Below are 17,373 nucleotides of genomic sequence, written 5' to 3'. Positions count from 1 at the left end.
CTCTTCACCACTTTCTTGCCAGGCAGGCTTCTCTGGCTACCAACAAGGGGAAACATGGAAAGCACAGGAGTGTTTCCCTGCTGTCAGTTTTCTGTGTGTGGCCTGATTGATGGAAGGAGCAATTGTAAGAGATGTATCCTGTTCCCTTCTTGCAGCCCTGGGATGGAGTGGGCTCAGTTGCTCTGTGGGGACAGCAAACAGCAGTCCAGTCAAATACCGGAGCCGAGAAAGGGTGGAGCTTACTCAGTGCTGTGTAAGCTGTGGAGAATTTAGCTGCCAAACTCTAACAAGCATGTGCAAACAGAGCATGTGCAAACAGAGGCTCCTAACTTGTGCAAATATTGGTAAGTTTTTGCAAGGATGACAAAAAGTGACACTAGTGTTCCCCCCCCCACCTCGGCTGCAGAATCTGGAGGTGCTAGAGCTTCTCAATAAAAGTGTTGTAAGATTTTTTAAAAACATGGACAAAACAATATAGTTTTCCTTAATCGTGTTCTGAGAAATGGTTGAACCATTTTTGCTGAAACTTAAAAATTCAGTCTTCAGCAAACACGCAGCATAAGGCATTTCAACCAAGACAGTTAACATCTAGTAATGTCATAAGGGACTAAAATGGAGTATTATACAGGAAAGTGTTGGGCAAACTTAATGATAGGCTTTTGGTACCTGTATTATCTACAATAATATCCTTTGGGGTCTAGCAGAAAATTATAGCACCATGGCATTGGAGTAGGGTTACCACCTTTGAAATGCAAAAAGCCGCAATTCCCCCCCCCCCAACAAAGACAAGCCCACTGCAACCCCAACCTCCAACCACAAGGCAACTCCGCCACTTTCCCCCTCCCAACAGCCACTGATAATATGAGAGAGAACACATATAGATAAGAAAATGTTATCAATCTTACTTAAACTCTGGAAGTGGGAACACTGCAGCATCTTTAGCTGGATGTATAAACTTTTCAGATTAGAAATCACAGTGTCAGGGGCGGCTCCAGGCACCAGCGCAGCAAGCGCGTGCCTGGGGTGGCAAGCCGCGGGGGGCGGCCTGCCGGTTGCTGTGAGGGCGGCAGTCAGGCTGCCTTCGGCGGCGTGCCTGCGGGAGGTCCTCTGGTACCGTGGCTTCGGCGGCGGGTACGCCAAAGGCGCGGGACCGATGGATCTCCCGCAGGCATGCCGCCAAAGGCTGCCTCACTGCCGTGCTTGGGGCGGCAAAATAAATAGAGCCGCCCCTGCACAGTGTATTGTGATAATAATGCAAAATTTTAGACTTATGTAAAAAAACTCCAGCAAATTATTTTTCTGGCAACTGGCAAATCCATACCAGCCAAGTGGTAACCATACATTGGAGTATTATAGAGGAAAGTATTGGGCAAACTTAACGTTAACCAAACTTAATCATTTGGTACCTGTATCACCTACAGTAATACGGGGGGGGGGAGAAGAGGGGGTTTAGCAGAAAAATATAGCACCATGGTATTTATCTAAGAATGAGGAAAAGTAGAGTGGGTACAAATGGAATAGTTTGATGTTTCTAATCTGCATTAAAAATAAAGTTGCTTTTTTAAAAAAGGTGGACAATTCTGTGTGCTGGGTCTAGAACTGAACTGGCTGTGTGCTCCCCTCTACAGTACATGCCACATTTTCACAAAGCTGCTACATTTGCTTTTCCACCTCCAGCAAAGGGTGCCTGCGTTTTGAGAAACTCGCCTTTCCATGTTGTGAGCACCATGGAGTTTGGCTCTTTGCTCGCTAAAGGCACTATTTCCAACACACACACCCCCGCCCCGGCGCGCTTTGTTTTTGTGTGGTGGGGAGATAGGAGCGACGGCTGCTCCCTCCTTGTGGCGAACACTGGGGCCGTACAAACCGGCGCAGAGCCGCTCTCTCAAGTCTCAGCGACTGGGGAAGACGACTCCTTGGAGGAAGAGGACGGCTGGCAAAGGGCCACATACACAGCTCGGCGGCTGAGGGGCTTCTTCTTGGGCTGCGTAGGTTTCAATGGGCCATTTCCCCCGCCTCCCCTAGGCGCGCTGGGCAACCCCCCGTTCGCGCTGTCCCTTCCAGAGCAGGGCCACAAGCAGCCCGGGGTGTTTCATGGAAAGCATCAGCGCGGGGAGGAAGTTTCCTCCTCGCTGGCAGCCTCGGCGAGTAGCAGCGCCGCTGCCGCGCCGGGGGAAGGAGGGAGGGTCAGACTGCGCCTGGCGGCAGCGCTCCCCGCCCCTCCTCCTCTCCGGCTAGCGGGGGGGAGGCGGAGGGGGAGTTGTGGGAGGGTCTCTCTCCATTGAAATAAACAAGCAGCCAGTTATTAAAACGGGAACATGGCGGCCGCAGCCACAGCTTTATCTTGCAAAGCGAAGGTCAGCGTCCGTGGCAGCCCCGGCAGCCGGAGACATGACTGACCCCGGTAAACACTCCCGCATGCCGCCCCCTCGGCCGGGCTGTGGCTGAGCGCTGCCGCTGCTGCCTCCCAGCCGGGTTGTGTAAGCTCGGGGACCCGCTGTGGCTCGGGCAATGGTGGCGGGGTAGGCACAGAAAGGCAGCTGATGGCAGGGGGAGGGGGCGGCTGCTCCCCCTCCGCAGCGAAGGGAGAGGAGTTTGGGGGGCTGCGGGTGTCGCAGCGCGGTTGGCTCTGCTTCCAGCCAGCGGGGTGCAGTGAGGACTGGTGGTCGAGCAGGGGGGCGGGTTGCACCCTTAGTGGAAATGGGGGCGATTACTCCCCCTCTGCTGAGGATGCGGGGTGCAGTGGGGGCAGCTCCCCCTTGGGGGGTGGGGGCGTGTCCCCTTTCCTGGCTGAGCGAGGGGCGGCTGCTGTTTCCCGGGCGGCAAAGGGGGTGTAGGACGGGACTGTTCGACCCCCCCCCGACACGGGGGTGCCTTGGGGCAGTGCGGGGGACAGGGACCGTTCCCTTCCGCCGGCTGGGGTCGGGGTGTATGTGAGCGGCAGGGAAACTGTCGTTGTCTCCCCCCCCGAGGGTAACGGGGCTGGGGCTTCCCTCCCCCCCCAGTTCCCAGCGCTCCGCGCCCGGCCACGGGCAACTTCACTTCTCTTTAACTTTCTGTGTGGGGGCGTGGGCGCGTGAAGCCGGGCAGCCCCTCCCCGCCGCCGGGCCCCTGCCCTGCGGCCGCCTACGCCCCGGGACTCCCGGCCGCCGCAGTGCTGTGTGCAGAGCCGCCCGCGGGGAGGGGATCGCGGGGCCGGGGCTCGGCTGGTGCCGCTCGCGGGGCGGGGCGCTCGCCGAGGGTGGGGATGGGGGGAGGAGGCGGTGACGGCGTCAGTTGCTTCGGCTTGCCACAGCCGCGGGCAGCGCTGCCGTGGCGGGGCGGGGTGTCCCGCAGCGTGCGGACCGAGCGGTGGGGGAAGGTGACACTAGAGCCGCCTCCTCCCACCGCTTGCCGGGACCCCGGGTGCGCGCGCGGGGGGCCGGTGTCAGGTTACAAACTACTGCCCCTCTAGATTTGCTGCGTTGCTGGTACTGAGCATGCGCTTACCAAGTGAGCACGCGCAGTAACAGCTTCTAAAGCCGCTGGCTCGACACTGCCCCTACTGCGAGGGGCGGAGTCTATGCAGGGGGCCCAATGGAATGCACGGGCCGGTCGGACAGCTGGAGGCAGGGGAGGGGCTGAGGGGGGAAGAGCAGGGATGTGGGGTAGGGACTGGGGTTCAGGCGGTGGTAGAGGGGAAATCGGGGGGAGAGTTAAAGTTTGCAACCATGTGCAGTGGTTGCAAAAAAAGAGTGTTGCGGGGCAGCATTTTCTCCTCGAGGAGGGGACGTCTTAGGCCTGGTCTACACTAGGCTTTTATGTCGACTTTAGCGCCGTTATATCGAATTAACCCTGCACCCGTCCACACCAGGAAGCCATTTAGTTCGACATAAAGCTCTCTTTAAATCGATTTCTGTAATCCTCCCCAACGAGAGGAGTAGCGCTAAATTCGACATGGCCATATCGAATTAGGCTAGGTGTGGATGGAAATCGACGGTAATAGCTCCGGGAGCTATCCCACAGTGCACCACTCTGTTGACGCTCTGGACAGCAGTCCGAGCTCGGATGCTCTGACCAGCCACACCCCCGGGAAAATTTGAATTCATTTTCATTTTCCTGTCTGGGCAGTTTGAATCTCAGTTCCTCTTTGGACATCGAGGGGAGCTCAGCAGCAGTGGCAACTATGCAGAGCTCTCCAGCAGAGATGGCCGTGCAATCCAATAGAAAGAGGGCCCCAGCATGGACTGATCGGGAAGTCTTGGATCTCATCGCAGTGTGGGGCGATGAGTCCGTGCTTTCAGAGCTGCGCTCCAAAAGAAGGAATGCTAAGATCTACGAGAAGATCTCCAAAGCCATGGCAGAGAGAGGCTACAGCCGGGATGCAACGCAGTGCCGCGTGAAAATCAAGGAGCTGAGACAAGGCTACCAAAAAACCAAAGAGGCTAACGGACGCTCCGGATCCCAGCCCCACACATGCCGTTTCTACGAGGCACTGCATTCCATCCTGGGAGCGGCCGCCACCACTACCCCACCCCTGACCGTGGACTCCGAGGATGGGATCATGTCGGACATGACAGCGGACGGGGAAGAGGAGGAAGGAGATGAGGAGGACGAGGCAGTCGACAGCGCTGGCACCGCTGATTTCCCCGACAGCCAGGAGCTCTTCATCACCCTTACCGAGATCCCGTACCAACCGTCCCCATCCCTTACCCCGGACACAGAATCAGGGGACGGATCAAGCAGTAAGTGCTGTAAACATGTAAACATTTATTTAAAACAGAACGGTAATATTTATACTATTAACAATGTATATTTATAAAAGTGCTGTAAACTAGTAAAAAAATAATCAGGTACAAAACAGGAATATTTACAAAGGTAACAAATGGGTTTTGCATGATTTCTCTGTCTTAGGCTCTTCTCAATTTAGTCCCAAGTATTTTAAAAAAATTTCACAATGTCCGTTACTACATGATTCCCAGGCCCAAGACGCTCCACTCCAAAGTCCCAGTGCACCTACGCGAAAATCCGGTCAATGTGGCCGGGGATCGACGAGAAATCCTCGTAGGAGAACTCCTCGTAGGTCTCGTGGAGGTAGAGCTCAAGCCTGTTGATCAGGTTCCGGGGTAGGGCGATCTTAGTGGGCCCTCCGTGGTAGCAGACATGTCCCCTCCATGCCACAATCAGGTACTCGGGGATCATGGCCCGACATAGCATGGCGGCATACGGCCCCGGTTTCTGCATGCTTTCCCGCAGCATGCGTTCTCTCTGGGTGTCCGGGATCCTCAGGAGGGTGATGTCGCTCATGACGCCCTGCTTTGAATTAGGGAGGGGACTGTTAGTATTGGGACTGCTTTACAGCCACGCGGTGGAGGGAGAGGGGCAGCATACAGGGATCTTTCCCTGGGACAGCCGCGAGGGGGTGGGACAGGGGCAGAGTTGATGCTGTCCTGATTGCTGGCAGCAGAGACTGGCATTGCTTTCAATGTGAAAGGAGGCCAGTGCTACTGCTGGAGTTTTAAGCAGCCACAAGTCTGCGGCTTACCATTATTGCCCGCTCCAGAAGTTCAGGTCTCCAGCCACAGTTCTCTGAACACTCCAAGACCTCCGCAAGTCCACAGGCACTGAAGGCGACGGCCGAAAATTCGACCTTGTCCTGAGTGCGCATGTGAGAGGTTCAGTGCATGGTCTTGTTCACAGAGAAAGACTAGGTTCTTTGTATACAATTTCATTTATCTGTCTCAGGAATTCACTCCCTTTTTAAAATTCACACAGACACATCTGCGACTGTCTCCCAACCCAGCCTGTCAGCACACTCCCAGAGGCTAGCGCAGATTAGGCGGAGGAAGAAGAAGACGCGTGAAGACATGTTCACAGAACTAATGGGCTGCTCCCGAGCCCAGGCAGCCCAGCAGACACAGTGGAGGGAGAACTTGTCACAAATGCACCGAGCAGTCATGGAACGGGAGGAGAGGTGGCGTCAGGAGGACCAACAGGCTACTGAAAAGCTGCTTGGACTAATGAGGGAGCAAACGGACACGCTCCGGCGCCTTGTGGATGTTCTGCAAGACCGGAGGCAGGAGGACAGAGCCCCGCTGCAGTCTATCTGTAACCGCCCTCACCCGCCACCAAGTCCCACACCACCCTCACCCAAAGTCCAAAGAAGGAGGGGCGGCAAGGGCCGTTAAAACTTTCAATCAACCCCTGCAGACTGCTCTAGCAGTAGAAGGCTGACATTCCCCAAAATTTCATAAGTCCTTTCCTACCCACCTCACACAAGCCCCCGTCCAAGTTTCACCCCCCACGTTTCATGTCTGGTTCGCAATAAAATGTTTGTTTCTGTTCATTACTGTTTCGGTCAGGTTCTTTTGAGGGAGAGTCTGTCTGGAGGGGGGGAAGGGGCTTGGTAATTGGACAGGACAGTCACCTTTAGCAGGCTACAGAGGCGGGGTCAGGTCCAGCATCAGGACACATACACAGTGCAGTCACTGGTTACCCTGGTCAGTCTGGGAGGTGCTTTTCATGTTTTGGGGGGGGGGGGTTGCTCTGTGACTTTGTGGCGGGGGAGGGCAGTTACAGATCTTATGCAGCGGTCCTTATCCTGGCTCACAGATCCACGCAGCAGGGGATCTGTAACCCTACCCCCCCTGCCAGAAAGTCACATAGCCGACACATACACACAGTCCCCCCCAGGAGTGCTGGCAGGCTCCATTGAAATAACCAGTCCACCAGTGCGGAGCCTGTCATTCCGGGAGTTTAGAAGTATCATTTGCATCAGAACACTGAACCCGCCCCCCGCCACAGTCTGCGTCCCCGGTTTAAAATATTCCCGCGAAAACAGCAATACAGACAACGGTGTTCATTAAAAAATCGAAATGATTTTATTTTTTGGGAAGGGGAAGGGGGTGAAGGTTGTATGTAACTGGAGAGGATAGTCAAAATGAACTGGGTAAAGAAACGGGGGCAGGTTCAGCTTTTCTGTCCACAAACTGAAAAGTCACTGGTTGCCCTGCTCACTCAGGAACCTAGCTTTCAAAGCCTCCCGGATGCACAGGGCGTCCCGCTGGGATCTTCTAATGGCCCGGCTGTCTGGCTGGACGTAATCAGCAGCCAGGCTATTTGCCTCTAGCTCCCACCCCGCCATAAAGGTCTCCCCCTTGCTCTCACACAGATTGTGGAGCACACAGCAAGCTGCAATAACGATGGGGATATTGGTTTCACTGAGATCACAGCGAGTGAGTAAGCTTCTCCATCTCCCTTTGAGACGGCCAAAAGCACACTCCACCACCATTCTGCACTTGCTCAGACGGTAGTTGAACAGTTCTTTTTCTGTGTCCAGGGCGCCAGTATAGGGCTTCATGAGCCAGGGCATTAGCGGGTAGGCTGGGTCCCCGAGGATGACTGTAGGCATCTCCACATCCCCAAGAGTTATTTTGTGGTCTGGGAAGTAAATACCTTCCTGCAGCCGTCTAAACAGACCAGAGTTCCTGAACACGCGAGCGTCATGAACCTTGCCCGGCCATCCGACGTAGATGTTTGTAAACCGTCCCCGATGGTCCACCAGTGCTTGCAGCACCATTGAAAAGTAGCCCTTTCTATTGATGTACTGGCTGGCCTGGTGGTCCGGTCCCAGGATAGGGATGTGAGTCCCATCTATAGCCCCACCGCAGTTTGGGAATCCCATCGCGGCAAAGCCATCTATGATGACCTGCGCGTTTCCCAGGGTCACTACCTTTGGGAGCAGTACCTTGACGATTGCCTTGGCTACTTGCATGACAATAACCCCCACGGTAGATTTGCCCACACCAAAGTGGTTCGCGACTGACCGGTAGCTGTCCGGCGTTGCAAGCTTCCAGAGGGCTATGGCCACTCGCTTCTGGACAGTGAGGGCTGCTCGCATGCGGGTGTCCTTGCGCTTCAGGGCAGGGGACAGCAACTCACAAAGTTCGAGGAAAGTCCCCTTCCGCATGCGAAAGTTTCGCAGCCACTGGGATTCATCCCAGACCTGAAGCACTATACGGTCCCACCAGTCCGTGCTTGTTTCCCGGGCCCAGAATCGCCGTTCAACAAAATCCACATGCCCCATTGCCAACGTCATGTCCTGGGCGCTGGGGCTCGTGGTTTCTGACAGCTCTGTGCCACTCTCCGACTTCAGGCTCTCACGGCGGTGCCGTAGCCTCCTCGCCCGATTTCTCTGCATCTGCCTCAGGGAAAGGTGTATGATAAGCTGCGAGGTGTTGAGAACGGCCACAAGTGCAGCGATGGTCGCAGCGTGATCCATGATCGCAGTGCTGTGGCGTCCGCGCTGTCACTGACCAGAAAAGTGCGCGAACTGATTTCCCGCCGGCGCTTTCATGGAGGGAGGGAGGGCGTTAGTGACGGACGGATGACGACAAATTTTTTTTACCCAGAAGGCATTGGCGGCTCGACCCAGAATTCCGATGGGCAGCGGGGACTGCGGGAACTGTGGGATAGCTGCCCACAGTGCACCGCTTCCAATATCGACGCTCGCCCCGTTAGTGTGGACTCACAAAGTCGAATTACTGTCCTTAGTGTGTCCTTAGTGTGGACACACACGTTCGACTTTGCAATATCGATTCCACATATTCGATTTAAGTAAAATCGAATTACCCTCGTAGTGTAGACATACCCTTAGTTCTGGCTGCCCAGGGCTGTGCTCCTAAAGTCACATTGTGTCCAATGCTCCCACAGGGCAGCACTTCCCTATATGATATGCTGTATTGAGCTGCTAAAAGAGACTTGATTCAGTGAAATATTTAACATTGACCTATCTCCACCCACTTACAGATTATAGTTGTCATAGATGTTCTTAATGTTTAAAGGAATCATTTATTAGTTTATATGGCTGAATAAAACCTCATAAATTCACAGGCTTGTTTTATCTGCTGTTCTGATTGCCTGAATGGGACTGTTTTTTTCCTTGCAATACACTGTAAATAGAGTTTCACTCCTTTAAGTTGTTTAAAATGTTGTTTTTATTTTTCTTTACATAGTGGAGATAGATGGCATTGTGTTATTTAATGTTTTTAATAACTAATCATTTAAAGTATTAATGGTTGCTAGTAGCTTCAGCAATCGTATCTCAGTGTTTCTACTATAGCACTTCCTCTTTGTATTGTGACAGCTCTTAATTCTAATTTTTGGGGGGTTTTTTAGTACACAAGTTTATTCTTTGGGTCATATGACATCAGTGCTGACTGATTTCCTGTGTTGATGTCAAAACTTCTTCAGTTTCCTTTAATCTAACAATGGGGATTGCTTTTATCAACATTGTTTAGCCTATCTATCCAGCACTCTTGTCCTCTTTCATGAATCACCATTTTTGTGGAGAACTTGGTTCCCAGATAGTCACTACAGGCCAGATTTTTACAGGTAGGAAACATCTAGATGCGTTTGAAAATCTAAATTTAGTTGCCTAAATACTAGGGCTGTCAATTAATTGCAGTTAACTCACACGATGAACTCAAAAAATTAATTGCGATTAAAAAAATTAATCACAATTAATCACAGTTTTAATTGCACTGTTAACCAATAGAATACCATTTGAAATTTATTAAATATTTTGGATGTTTTTCTACATTTTCATATATATTGATTTAAATTACAACACAGAATACAAAGTGTATATTATTTTTGATTACAAATATTTGCACTGTAAAAATGATAAGACATAGTATTTTTCAATTCACCTCATGTAAGTAATGTAGTGCAATTCCTTTGTTGTGAAAGTGCAACTTACAAATATAGATTCCCCCCCCCCCTTACATAACGGCACTCAAAAAAACCCCAAACAACCCAATGTAAATCTTCAGAGCCTACAAGTCCACTCAGTCCTACTTCTTATTCAGCCAATCGCTAAGACAAACAAGTTTGTTTACATTTACAGGAGATAATGCTGCCCTCTTCTTATTTACAATGTCACCTGAAAGTGGGAACAGGCATTGACATGGCACTTTTGTAGCCGGCATTGCAAGGTATTTACGTGCCAGATATGCTAAACATTCGGATGCCCCTTCATGCTTTGGCCACCATTCCAGAGGACATGCTTCCATGCTGATGACTCTAGTTTTTTAAAAAAAAATGTGTTAATTAAATTTGTGACAGAACTCCTTGGGGGGAGAATTGTATGTCCCCTGCTTTGTTTTACCCGCATTCTGCCATATATTTCATGTTATAGCAGTTTCCGATGATGACCCAGCACATGTTGTTCATTTTAAGAACACTTTCACTGCAGATTTGACAAAACGCAAAGAAGGTACCAATGTGAGATTTCTAAAGATAGCTACAGCACTTGATGCAAGGTTTAAGAATCCGAAGTGCCTTCCAAAATCTGAGAGGGACGAGGTGTGGAGCATGCTTTCAGAAGTCTTAAAAGAGCAACACTCCGATGTAGAAACTACAGAACCCGAACCACCAAAAAAGAAAATCAATCTTCTGCTGGTGGCATCTGACTCAGATAATGAAAATGAACATGCGTTGGTCCGCACTGCTTTGGATTGTTATCGAGCAGAATCTGTCATCAGCATGAACGCATGTCCCCTGGAATGGTGGTTGAAGCATGAAGGGACATACAGGGCCAGTGCTACCATTAAGGCAAACTAGGCGGTTGCCTAGGGCGCCAAGATTTGGGGGCGCCAAAAAGCTGTGCCCCCAATTTTTTTTTTTACAGCGTTCCTACGCCCCCTTCCCGAGCACGCGGTCGCCGCTCCACTTCTCCCGCCTCCCAGGCTTGTAGCGCCAATCAGCTGTTTGGCGCCACAAGCCTGGGAGGGGAGGAGAATTAGAGCAGGGCGGCGTGCTCGGGGAGGAGGCGCAGCAGAGGTGAGCTGGGGTGGGGAGCTGCCGCACGGGGCGGGGTGCCTCAGGGTGGAGGGGGGGTGGGGAGCTGCCACAGGGCTGGGGGCGCAAGGTGGAAGTTTCGCCTAGAGTGCGAAACTTCCTTGCACCGGCCCTGGGGACATATGAATCTTTAGCGCATCTGGCTCGTAAATATCTACAACAGTGCCATGAGAACACCTGTTATCACTTTCAGGTGACCTTGTAAACAAAAGTGGGCAGCATTATCTCCTGCAAATATAAACAAACTTGTTTGTCTGAGCGATTGGCTGAAGAAGAAGTAGGACTGAGTGGACTTGCAGCCTCTAAAATCTTACATTGTTTTATTTTTGAATGCAGTTTTTTGTACATAATTCTACATTTGTAAGTTCAAGTTTCATGATAAAGAGATTTCATTATAGTACTAGTGTTAGGTGAATTGAAAAATACTATTTTGTTTTTTTACAGTGCAAACACTTGTAATAAAAAAAAAATAAAGTGAGCACTGTACGCTTTGTATTCTGTGTTGTAATTGAAATCAATGTATTTGAAAATGTAGAAAACGTCCAAAAATATTGAAATAAATGGTATTCTATCATTGTTTAACAGTGAGATTAATTGCAATTAATTTTTTTAATCCCTTGACAGCCCTACTAAATACCTTTTAAAAATCTGGCATTTGTTGCTTTTTGGAGAAACTAAAGTGCCTTGTCTCCACTATGTTTTTACAGGGGGATAGCTAATGCATGGTAGTTATCTGATGGCAAAAACACACTTTTTCTTAACACTAAGTACACAGACTGTAGTGCAGATTCAGATGTTAAATTATCCATTATTATTCATAGCTTGACAACTTTGATACTGATTGTGTTGCTAACACTGCTCCTTTGCCATCAGATGTATTAGTGTCTGAATGTCTGCAGCCCCACATTTGTGTGGGTGTCATGGAAAATCAGTTAAAGCATTCTAAACTAAAGGAATTAAGAGGCTTTCCCCCCATCAATTTTCTTTATTACCTTTGGCCTGACAAAATTTCAATAAATGGTTTAAGGAGAAATTTTTAGATGATCTTGCTCCTTCTTTTTGGTCAGGATATCTTTCATGAGCAGGAGATTGAAGGCCCGATAGTGTCATGGTAGATCCTGCTGTGCACACATAGAGTATTGGCCTATCTGTACATTGATCCTCACTATGAGTACAGTAATGCATACAGAGTCCCATTAGAATTAACCAATTGAGCCATGTATTTGGTGCTTTAACTGTAAAGATTCCTCTTTGATCTCAGCCTCTACCTGCTTGCTAACCACACATGTTCTAAACCTTATCTTGTACTACTCATGTTCTCCCAGGAAAATTTAACTTATAAACACAGCATTTGTTGTGTTTACATCTTTTTTGCATTATGATGGTAGTATTAATCAGTCCGTTATTGTGATACCCAAAAAGGTGTGCCACAGTATGATAAGCTGCAACAAAAGTGTTTTCAGCTCACTTAGAACATTGTGATGTTGTGTCTCAGTACACTTGCATTGTGCAGGGCTGATCACCTGACCCAGAAACATCCATAAATAGGGAGTGGCAGTTACTAGACATGCTCTGTATTTGTGAAGCTGTATAGGATGTTTTCATTGTAGGAAAGCTGCTTGGCAGGTCACTCCCTGTTTACTCACCTTATCGCTGAGGTAATCCGATCTCAAGAGGGGGAAATGTTATAAATATATCTGCTGATGACAGCCCTGTGACATCAGTGACTGATCAGTGCAAAAGAATGCACGTGCACACACTGTTAGGGATGGTTTTGCTGACAACACTGAGAAATATTTTGAAAAGGAGGAGGATGCTGAAATTCTTATGAACATCTGAAGAAGCTGGGCATGTGTGTTGTATATTATGGCCACATTATAGAATGATAGAAATGTAGGGCTGGAAAGGACCTTGAGAATCCAGCCCCTTGTGCTGAGGCAGTAGGAAGTAAACCTAGAGCATCCCTGACTGGTGTTTCCAACCTGTTAAAAACCTCCAATGATGGAGATGCCACAGTCTCCCTTGGAAGCCTATTTCAGATATTAACTACCCTTATAATTAGTTTTTTCCTAATATCTAACCTAAATCTCCCTTGCTGCAGATTAAACTCATTATTTCTTGTCTGATCTTCAGTGGACATGGAGAACAATTGTTCGCAGTCTTCTTTATAAAAGCCCTTACCATATTTGAAAACTGAAGTGGAACCTGTTAACAATCTTCTTTTCTCAAGACTAAACATGCCCAGTTTTTAATCTTTCCTCATAGATCAGGGTTTTTTTTTTTTTTAACCTTTTATCATTTTTGTTGCTCTCCTTTGGACTCTGTCCAATTTGTCCATAAGTGTCTAAAGCAGGGGTCTGAAACTCATGGCCCGCTGGCCATCTGCGGCCAGCGAACCTCCCCAATGTGGCCTGCAGGGCTCCAGCAGTTTTGGGGCCAAGTCTCTCCCTTGGCCCCACCTGCCGCCCCTGGGTGCTCATTTTTCCTTCCTAAGTGTAATACTTTGCACTTGTCTTTATTGAATTTCATCTTGTTGATTTCAGACCAATTCTCCAGTTTGTCAAGGTCATTTGAATTCCAATCCTGTCCTCCAAAATGCTTGCACCCCCTCCCAGCTTGGTGTCATCTTCAAATTTTATAAGCATACTCTCCACTCCATTATCCAAGTCATTAATGAAAATATTGAATAGTACCAGACTCAGGACTAAGCTATGTGGGACCCGCTAGATATGCCCTTGGAGTTTGACAGTGAACCACTGATCACAACTCTTTGAGTATGGTTTTTCAACCAGTCATGCACCCACTTTATAGCAATTTCATTTAGACAACATTTCCCTAGTTTGCTTATGGGTCGGTTGTGTGGGACTGTCAAAAGCCTAACTAAAATCAAGATATATCATATCTACTGCTTCCCCTTATCTGCTAGGTTATTAACCCTGTCAAGGAAATTTGGTCCGTTTGTCATGATTTGTTCCTGACAAATCCATGTTGGTTATTCATTATAATCCTATTATTCTCTAGGTACTTACAGATTGATTGCTTAATAATTTGTTCCAGTATCTTTCCAGGTATTGACATTTTAGGCCGACTGGTCTGTAATTCCCGGTCCTCTTTGTTCCTTTTTTTTATTGAAACTTAAGTAATTAAACCTTTGTGAATCTAGCTCTAAGTCCCAATTTTAGGCTTCCCTGCAATTCCCCAAACTCTCACCAAACTTTTTAGGTGCCTAAACTCAGCACCTACATATTCAGGGTAAAACTTAAGTTTCTGCCTCTGAGCATGCACCAGGCTTCCTTAGGATGCCAATATCGTACCTAAGTCCCAGAGTGATTCACGAATAAGAGAAGAGGAGGGTTGGGCTATGCATATCTTGCTTGCCGGGCCCGATCTGGGCAGGTGTTCTCAGAGGCTGTGTACTGGATCGGGTCCCATTCAGAATCTGACTGGAGGAGGAGGAGGTGGTGGACACAGTACCATCATCTTCCTTATAACTTCTAGATCAATAGTTAGAGAACTTGCCTGAAGACTCAGGTTCAATTCCAGGATTTGAACAGGGGTTTCCCACATTCCAGATATGTGCTGTAAGCATTGGTCTAGAAGTACAAGGTGGGCTCCTCCTCCGGCTGTTTTGTGTGGAGTTAGGCACCTGCCTAGCTCATTCTCTCAAGAAACAGGTTAGGCACTAAAGCCACCTAACTCCAGGAGAGGGGTTCTCATTCGTGGATCACCAGGCAGAGCTAGGTGTCTATTTGCAGCGGGGACTTAGGCTCTGAAGGGGGCGAGGGGGTGGAGTTTAGCACCCTCTGGTCAGCATCTCCCATTGGCTGTCTTAGGCAGCTTCCTGCCTAGTGAGCAGGCTTTTGAGATCCCACTCTCAGGTGCCTCTCTCTCCCCACTCATTGTATAGGGGGTTAGGCACCTAACTCAGGATTTGTGAATTGCAGTGGTGTTCATGTGATTTTCTTGGTGCCTAAAAACTAGGTGTTGTGATACCGAGTGTTCAGTGCTTAAGTCCCTTTGTGAATCTAGCACTTAGGCCTTTTCCTCACTGCTAAAAAAGGTGATTTTGTTTAACAAGGAGTAACTGAGGTCTGGATGGGGGGTATTCTGAGGGAAAAGCTCAGTAAGGAGAAAGCACTCAGTTTTAGCAGTGAGGAAAAGGCCTGAGAAAATGTCTTTGGAAGACAACCCGAGGGCAATATACTCATGTTTGTGCCAAAGCAGCGAAGTGAAAATTTTGTTTTGAAAACTTGATCAATATGTGTAACAGTGATGATGGGGGGAGAGTCTGTATAAGGAAGAATGGTAGATTTTCTGCCTAATAACTTTTGTTAAAAAGGTATTCATAAGTATTTCAAATACCTTTTTACAATGCTTTACTCTAGTTTCAGTGTTTTGTATACATTAGATGTTTAATTACTGTAGGCCATGCGGTTTCTAATCTATAATGGAAAAAGACGAATAAAGAAAAAACAATACTTTTCTTTAGGGTTTTACATACAGTAGCCGTGCAGTTTAACTCTGTAAAATGCTCTTGCAAATGACAAAAATACCTTTATTTATGTCCAAATTTAAAATATACATTTTAAAATGGTAGTAAATTGAGACTGGATTGCCCTGAAACATCAGAGTTTGCTACCTCTGGAACAGAGGATGAGGAAAGGCAGAGGCAGCAAATTGTGGCAGGGCAACAAAAAGAAGACCTAGATTTAGTAATTGCTACTGGTAACAAATTGTGACGGTAGCAGTTGGTAGCATTATACCCCGTGCTGTGTTCCACTGTCCTTGCCTCTGGGCCCGTGTGTGTGTGGGAGGTGTTACCTCCCCCACGTTCACTCAGCCACCTGAGCCCCAATGTATGTGGAAGGGTCTGATAGGGGGTTGGTATCTAGTTCCTTCCCCCCTGCATGGAGGACCCAAGTGTGTGTGTTTAAACCCTACTCCACCCATTCCCTAGGGGACCCTGTGAGCTAATGTAGATCCCCCTCGTACCCCTGCTTTCCAGAGAATCCTATGTGAGGTGTAATTGGAGCCTGGTCTTTATGTGCCCAACTACTCATGGGCCTGAATATTTCTCCCTAGCATAGAAATCACATGCTTCTCTTTACAGAGAAGGGTAAGTGCATTTATAAGTTCAGCTCACTCTTACCATAAGCAATAAGCCTGCTTAAGGTTATTGGAGTCTTAGAAATTGTTTGTTTAAAAATCAACAAGATTGCTAGCCAGCACCAAGTAATAATGATAGCAGATGCTCAGCACGTTAATATATTTACCTTTATCCAAAGTATGCATATAAATGCCCCTCTATGTACATGCAATTCAGATATTAAAAAGTTCTACTTGCCAAAGGTGAATTCTTTATTCACCATTCCAAAAAAAAAAAGTATCATTGTCTTTTGGATTTTTTGTCTTTTCTTTCTGGTAAGGGGCAGGCAAGTAGATTTTTATTCTGGGCTAGCAAAATTTCATGACATTCTGAGGTTTGGCTCTAGCTACACAAATATGTCGAGAGCTATAGCAATACAGTATTGCCCAAGTAGAGAAACAGTCAGAGATTTTCCTCATCTGAGGGTAGTCTGCCCAAATGAAGGAACTGTTTTTACCTGAAAGTTGTTTTGCTTTTGTTTTTTTGTTACTACTGTCTCTGAAGACTGTCATCATTTGTTTTATCTTTGGATTTTTAATCTGCTGAACTCCTTATATAAAATCAGCTCTATCCAGCTGATTTCCTGGTTGTTTCCCACTTGATGGCAGAGGTGAGAAACCTATTGAGAGGCAATCCCAACGGTTTTGAAGGATTGCTGGTCTGCTGCATTGGCCAACTTTTTTTTGAAGTGTCCATGTTTGACATCATTGATGATGTCAGAGCTGGCGCTAGGCATAAGCAGACTAAGCAATTGCTTAGGGCCCCAAGCAGCTCAAGGGGGCCCCTATTCACTTTTTTTTTTAGTATGTGTTGTGCGGGGGTGGGGGGAAATCTTACTGCTTAGGAGCCTCAATGGGCTAGCACGAGCTCTGGATAATGTCAGATTGAGCTAGGATTGCCAATTCTGATGGGACATATTCGTGGAGGTTTCATCACATGACATAATATTTAACTGAATATTAATCTTTAATTCCTGGAGATTCCAGGACAATCCTGGAGGGTTGGCAACCCTAGATTGAGCCTATTGTCCTCAAGGATTTTCTGTTGTCTTCTTATGTGCACACAGCTGTGTAGATTTTCATGACCAATCTGAATGGCAAGCAGTCGGTCACTTGACCAAAATTAGATTGTGCTATTGCCCTACTTGCACAGCTTTTGGCTGATGGACTACAGTGAAGGTATCGCACACGGGGAGTGCATATGTATATAATACAAGTTACTGACACCCTTCCCCACTCCCATTCCCGTTGAGTGGATTGTAGGGGTTAATTCCACAATATTCCTTGGCCAAAGATACTGTGGCAAATTACTGTTTATGAAGAGTGCCATGGTGTCTTTAATGTCAATAGCAACAGAGGGTCCTGTGGCATCTTTAAGACTAACAGAAG

General features: G+C 48.1%; 1 protein-coding gene across 2 annotated transcripts in view; it reads left to right on the top strand.

Moving 5' to 3' along the window:
* Positions 1 to 2,305: 2,305 nt before the first annotated feature.
* Positions 2,306 to 17,373, top strand: part of NCOA2 (nuclear receptor coactivator 2) — a 275,696-nt gene continuing 260,628 nt past the window's right edge. For both annotated transcript variants that reach the window (XM_026662482.1, XM_026662487.1), the window contains exon 1: positions 2,306 to 2,404. The gene's annotated coding sequence lies outside the window, so the exon portion shown is untranslated. The remainder of the gene's footprint in view (positions 2,405 to 17,373) is intronic.

This window comes from Terrapene carolina, unplaced genomic scaffold (genome assembly GCF_002925995.2).
Source record: "Terrapene carolina triunguis isolate 2854851 unplaced genomic scaffold, T_m_triunguis-2.0 Scaffold58, whole genome shotgun sequence".
In the NCBI taxonomy this organism is placed as follows: Eukaryota; Metazoa; Chordata; order Testudines; family Emydidae; genus Terrapene; species Terrapene triunguis.
The sequence above is the reverse complement of the archived record's forward strand: the minus strand, read 5'-3'. Positions and strand labels throughout refer to the sequence as shown.